Raw genomic sequence first — 7,339 nt, 5'->3', positions numbered from 1 at the left:
TAGCAGTTTGATATACTTATGAATTGCAAAAAAAAGATATTTGATTATGTTTGTAAACTGGTTTGTACCTGGGCATGATTAAATTATGATTAGGGCTTTGATTGGGCTATGTCAGTAGGGTGCTCTATGGCTAACTTTTCCACAGTGTGGAAATCTCCCTTTCCTGTGTTTTGGTCTGGTAAAAGCCAGGATTTAAAGTGGGCCAAATCACTGAAGAAAAGTTCCCTGCCCTGTCTCCCCTTTCTTTTTCCCTTGCAGCAGCTGGCAGAGAGGAAGATGTCTTTTTTGCTCTCAGTCAGCTGTGGTAAGCCAGGCATTTTACCCCAGCTTAATACCTTGGGGGTGGGGGTGGGGAACCCTTCCCAGCCACCATGGGGGTTTGGTGGCTTCTTCTCTCTATTCCTCACCCTCCTGGGAGTTGTGAAGCACTGTCCTAGTCTGCTGACCTCCAAAGCAGGTTTTTTGGGCAGCTTTTAGCTCTTTCTCTGTTCTTTTTAAGAGCGATTTGAGCTCTACCTGCCTAATCAGACACCATCTTCCCACAGTTTTCCTATTCCATTCAAATTTAGTATGATTTTTTATATAAGTGGGTGTATGAGTCAGTCAAAGGGGTGCTGATGCAAAATACCAGAAATTGATTGTTTTTTATAAAGGTCATTTATTTGGGGTAGGAGCTTAACAGATACCAAGCCATAAAGCAAAAGTTACTTCCCTCACCAAAGTCTATTTGGAGCAAAATGGCTGCCAATGTATCTGAGGGTACAGTCTTCCTGGGTTCCTACATTCCTGGGACTTGTTTTTCTCTGGGTTCAAGATTCCTATCTTCCTGGCACTGGCTTCTCTTTCCTCTGTGTGCTGACTTCCCAGGGCTCCAGCTTAAGTTTTCAGCATCAAACTCCAATATCAAAACTCCAACATCAGAAACCCTCAACTCTGTTCTTTGCCCTGCCTTGCCCCACCAAGGGATGGGGACTCAATGCCCTAATTATAACTCAATCATGCCCAGGTACAGATCAGATTACAAACATAATCCAATATTTATTTTTGGAATTCATCAATAATATCAAACTGCTACAGTGGGTAAAAATGTACCATCTTCTTATGTGTTTTCTATTTTCCTTTTCTTCTTTGTTCCCTTGTTACTCTTCTTATTTTTGCCTTATTTTGCATTGAGTATTTTTTCTCCCTTTAACAATATTTACTTATTTGCTGTAACTCTTTGTTTTATTATTTCAGTGACTCCTTCAATGCACATAGTTCAATCTAAAACGTAGCACACTCTTCTGTCAAATCATATGATACCCCTTTACTCATAGTAGAAGAAATTTAAAAAGCATTCTCCAGTTCTTCCCTCCTGTTATTTGTTTATTGTTATCATACATTTTACATCTACAAATGTTATAACTCCAACAGCAAGTTGTTGTTCATTTTTATTTAAGCAGTTGATTATCTTTAAATGCATTTAAATGATACTAAAATGAGTCTTTTATGTATCTATGTAATTATCTTTTCCTGTCCTCTTCATTTCTTCATTGTAGATCTAGTTTTTTGGCTTGAAATTTCTTTTAACATTTATTGTATTACAGGTGTGTTGTTGGTTAATTCTTTCAGTTTGTATATGCCAGAAAAGTTTTATATGGTCTTTAATTTTTAAAGATACTTTTATTGAGCAAAGAGCAAAGACTACTAAGTTGATTTTTAAGATATTTGCTCCAGTGTCTTCTTGCTTACATTGCTTCTAATAAGAAACCTATTGTCATCCTTGATTTATTCCTCTGTGTATAATATGTTATTAATTTTTATTGTTTGTAAGATTTTCTCTTTATCACTGTTTTTAAGCAATTTTATTATTATCTGCCTTGGTGCAATTTTTGCTTAGGTTTGGGTTTCTTAAATTCATAGGTTAATAGTTTTTACCTATTTTGGAAATTTTCCAACCATTATTTTATCAAGTATCATATATATTTTTGTCTCCCACTTTTCCTCCAGAGATTCCAATATCATATATAGTTTCCACAGCTCACAGATGCACTGTTAATTTTCTTAAAAGTCTTTTATAAGTCTCTATATTATTATAGGTAGATTTTAATTCCATATCTTTATATCACTAATCTTTTCTTCCACAATGTCTAATCTGTTTTTACTCTCTTGTCATGTCTTTACCATCACTGACATTGTCATTTTTATCCTCAGATGTTCAAACTGGGTAATTTTCTAATGCCATTGCTTGCTAATTCTGTCATCTGTCATTTCAGAGTTAGTTTCTTTTGCTTGATTTTTCTGTTCATTGTGGTTATAGTTTTTTTTCTTCTTTGCATGTTTTTTCATTTTTTACTGGAATTCAGCCATTGTGATTTTTAACCTTGTTAGGGGCTGGATATTTTTTATTCCTATAAGCTGAGCTTTGTTTGGTCTGTGGATAAGTTAGGTGGATAGATGCTCATGTTTTGGGGTCCTGTCTTATGCTTTTTGTGCAGATTCAGTACTTTTTACTCTAAGGTTAATTTCTCCTCATTACTCCAAGGCAAGACCCTTCTTACACTTCTATCAATGCTCTCAGAATTTTAAGGTTGTCTTCTTTGGATTTGGGAAGCAGGCAGTCTGTTCATACAGTATGGCCAACTTTCAGGTGTTTCCTTCCAGGGCCTCAGGTGGTTTCCTTACATGCATGCCCTGATCAACACTCAGCTGAATGCTCATGGGGACCTTCTGCACATCTATGAAGTTCTCTTTCTGATCCATTATCTCTTTTCTTGTACTCTGCCTTGTGAACTCTAGATGTCATTGCTTTCCTGGATCTCTAGCACTGTGCCCTTAATTCAGGCAGACAGCCAAGCTTTGCCTGGGCCCTCCTTTCCTGCTTCACAACCCAAAAACATTCTCCTGGAAATCAATTACAGTAATAATAAAGTTCACAGCATTTCTTTCTTATCTCTGTGATCACTGCCATTCCTTTGCTGATATCCAATGTTTTGAGGACTGCTGTCTCAAACAACTTTCCAATTTGTAAGATGTTTAAGGGGAAGGGTAAGCCAGACTCTATTACTCTATAATGATCAGAAGTGGAAGTTCTATTGCCTCTCTAAGTTTCACAAAAGTTAGCATAGTAAATATACTCATTTCTTATTTCTTGATAGAATTATATTGTGTGAATAAGTCATAGCTTATTCAACTACTCTCCTATTGTTGGATATTAGGATTGTTTGCAATATTTTGCTAATATAAATAATCTACACCACTCATTTATTTGTTTATATGGCTCAAATTTCTGAATATATTTCTTTAGGATAAGGTTCTGAAATTATGACTACTATGCCAAAATTTAAATTAATATATGATTTTCTTAGAAACTGCTTAAATTTTCTTACATTTTGCCCTCCCACCAGCACTGTATATCTTACAAAACTCCCACCAGCACTGTATATCTTACAAAGCCTTCACTAAGAGTGAACTGTAAATGTTTTGAATATTTTCCTACCTTAGAGATAACAAATTCCATCAATGTGCTCTCAATGATAGTTAAAATAATATGCATGGATCTCAATCTATTTTCATATCTTTAAATGCATATGGAAAACTTTTTTTTTCCCTAATGAACTCTATGTTCATGTCATTTTCCCAAGTTTCTATTAAATTTTTGCTTTTTTACTGAGTTTTGAAATTTTCTTTATGGTCATTTTGCTTTATCTACAATATAAGTTGGAAATATTTTCTCACAGTTTTGCATTTGCCATTTAACTTTGTTTAAGGTATTTTTCCTATCTATCTATCTATCTATCTATCTATCTATCTATCTATCTATCATCTAATCTGTCAGTAGAAGGTAGAGAGAGACAGAGACAGAAAAAGAGAGAGAAATGAATATGTATTTGAACATATCATTGCATCAATCTTTTCTACTACTGCTTTCAGATTTTGAGTTATACTGGACATGTTTTGTCCATATCCAAGTTATAAATAAAGTCACCCATATTTACTTCTAGTACCTATATGAGTTTAATTTTTGCAACTCTAATCCATTTGGATTTATTCTGTTTTTGTATAAAATATGAGTTCAATTTTACTTCTTTTTTCTAAACAACTATCCAATTGTACAAATGTCATTTATTAAATGGTTCATCATCTGTTTCTTCAGTGATCTGAGATGCTATCTGGTTTGTTTATCATATACTAAATTCTTATAAATATTTGTATCTATTTCTGGACTTCCTATTGTTTCATGTTAAGTATGGAATCTTTTTAGCAAATTTTATTATCTAGAAAAGGAAGTCCCCATTTTTTCACTTTCCTTGCATATTTATTTTTATGTATTATAGAACCAATTTTCCAAATAAAAATGTATATAGTCTTTTATTGGGATTGTATTGTTTATATATTTAATTTGGGAGAAGGTAAATATTTCTAATGTTTATTAATGCTATCTAAGAATGAGGAATGTGTTTTCATTTGTTAACTGTTTTTCTAAAGTATTTTACTTTTTGTCTTACATGTATTATATTTTTGTTATTTTTATTCCTAAATTTAAGTTTATTTCTAAATTAGTATACATTTTGTTATTTTAAAATTTTTCTCAAATGCTTATTGTTAGTTTATATAAAAGTGAATTTTAAAAATTTAATGCCATATCTTACTTGCTAAATTATTTTATTAAGCTTTTGTTTTATTATAAAATATTATTGGTTTTCAAATTGTATTCTCATGACATCTGCAAAAAAAATATATCTTGTCTACTTTGTGTCCAATTCTTATACCAGTAATTGCTTTTGTTGCATTTTTTTTTTACTATTTCTAATATAATGCATTCCCCCCTCCCCCTTTTTCTTTAAGTGAAAAACAAAAGACTCTTGAGCTTACTCAGTAAGTATAATGCTGCTTTGGAAACTAGAATATATAATGCATAATACATAAAACAACTTAAAACATATATTATACTGTAATATATATCTATATTGTGTTAAAAATCATATAATTTTTTGACAAAAGTATTCATGAGATTGTGAGAAAATGGTATCAGATTAGACAGATAAGGCTTAGCTACATCACAAAAATGGAAAGATATCCAAAATCTGCCCAAAGGACCTTCTTTGTGGGTCAGCAGACCAGGACAGTGCTTCCCAACTCCCAGGAGAGTGAGGGACAGAGAGAAGAAGCCCAAAAAACAAACTAAGTTACAAAATCTGCTGGGCACCAAGAGGGGCAAACTTCCCCTACCTCTGAGATATTCAGTGAGTGTAAAACCCCTGGTTCATTTCAGCTGGGTGAAAGGGAAACAGACTTCTTCCTTCATCAGCTGTTACAAGGGAAAAGCATGGGGGAGTCAGGGGGCTTTTCTTCAGTGAATTGGGTCAGTGGAGTTTACCTTGAATCTTGGCTCTGACAAGATGAAAACAAAAGAAAACCAAGAAAGTACACCTCCATGGAAAGGTGCATTAATGAACACCATCAGATGGCCAGTCTGGAAATTACAAGGACAAAAATTGCTTTTGGAGCTCTTTTTACCCTACCACTGGGAGAAAGTCTGCACCCCATTAATGAGTCCCTGACATGATCTTGATAACTTAAGCTGGACAACTTTAAATACTTATGATAAATTGAACCAATATCAAAGAAGAGCTGTGAAGAAATAATAAGAGGCAAGAGAGAGAAATTGGCCATAGAGTAAATTCACCAACACATCAGATGGCAAGACATCAGAAAATAATTACAAGCCATACTAGGAAACAGTTAGAGATGGTCCAGCCAAAGGAACAAACCAAATATCCTGAAGAGATTCAGGATTAAAGAAAATTAACCAATGACAATCACATAAATCTCCTAAATCAATTTAAATATTTGAAAAAATATATATATATTTAAAGAGATAAAGGGTATTAAGAAGACACTGGGTGGGCATAAAGAACAATTTGAAAGTCTGCAAATAAACAAAACAGACCTTATGGGAATGAAAGACATGATGGGTGAGATTAAAAATACATTAGAGGCACATAGAGCATATTTGAATTGCTTGAAGACAGAATTAGTGATTTTAAAGACAGAGCATCTGAACTGGAAAAGACAGGAGAACAGAAAGAGAAGAGAATGGAAAGAATGGAACAGAGTCTCAGGGAATTGAATGACAATGTAAAGTGCAAAGCCATACACATTTTTGGTGTCCCAGAAGGAGAAGAAAATGGAAAAGGGACAGAAAGAATATTGAGAAAATAATAACTTAAAACTTCCCTACTCTTACAAAAGAAATAAATATAAATGTCTAAGAAGGACAATGAACCCTGAACAGAATAAACATTTATGGACCTACACCAAGACACCTACTATACGGAATGAAAAATATTAGAGATAAAGAGAAGATTTTGAAAGCATCAAATACAAGGAAAACTCAGTAAGATTAAGTGCCAACCTCTCAAGAGGAGGGGGAAGGAAGAATAGAATAGATGGAACATAGGGCATTTTAAGAACTTTAGAATTGTTCTGCCTGATTTGCAATTACAGGTATAGGCCATTTTAAATTTCATCAAAATCTATAAAAAGGTGTATGGTGCAACATATAAGCCATAATGTAAACCATTGGCCATGGTTAGTAGCAATACTTCAGTATTTGTACATAAATTATAACAAATGTACCATCCACATATAAAATGTTATTAATAGGAGAGAGTGGAAAAGAGGGAGGGTGTTGGGTATATGGGAATCCCCTTTATTTTCTTTGTGGCTTTTCTGTAACCACTGAAGATAAAATGAAAAATGTAAGACATTGGGGAAACATATGGAAGAAATTGTCACTGTATATATAAGATAACAGATGTTATAGTGATGAAAGATACAATGTATAAAATTTTTAAATTTTATTTCAAGTTTTTAAATTTTAAATTTTGTATTTTTGTATTTTATTTGTTATTCTTAAATTATTTAATTTTCTTATTAATTTTATTTGTGTGTTTTTTTTTTGTCTTCATTTTTGGAGAGGTTTTGAATCACAGAATGGTCACACCCGTGGCAGGGGAGGATCACTGGTGTGGGGTGTCAGTGATGGTGGGATGTGTATGGAGGGTTCCACCTGAGGCATGCCTCTAAGGCATAAAAATATTTTCATGTGTTCATGGGACAATATCTTGGTGGGTGGAGACCCACACAATAGCTGATAGAATATTGAATTTCCAGCCTGGGGAGTCCTGCTGTATTCTCTAATAGAACAGTAAGAATGCCCCAAGTACATGATCAATGCCTAGTAAAGGAAGGCAGACTATTATGCCAGGCCCTTGATATTGATGATTGTACCATGAAACTTTCCTTGTGAAATTGAAACTTAGCATAGTATTATATATTGCCTAAGAGTTATCTC

The sequence above is a fragment of the Dasypus novemcinctus genome, chromosome 11 (assembly GCF_030445035.2).
Source record: "Dasypus novemcinctus isolate mDasNov1 chromosome 11, mDasNov1.1.hap2, whole genome shotgun sequence".
Classification (NCBI taxonomy): domain Eukaryota; kingdom Metazoa; phylum Chordata; class Mammalia; order Cingulata; family Dasypodidae; genus Dasypus; species Dasypus novemcinctus.
Note: the sequence above shows the minus strand (reverse complement) of the source record.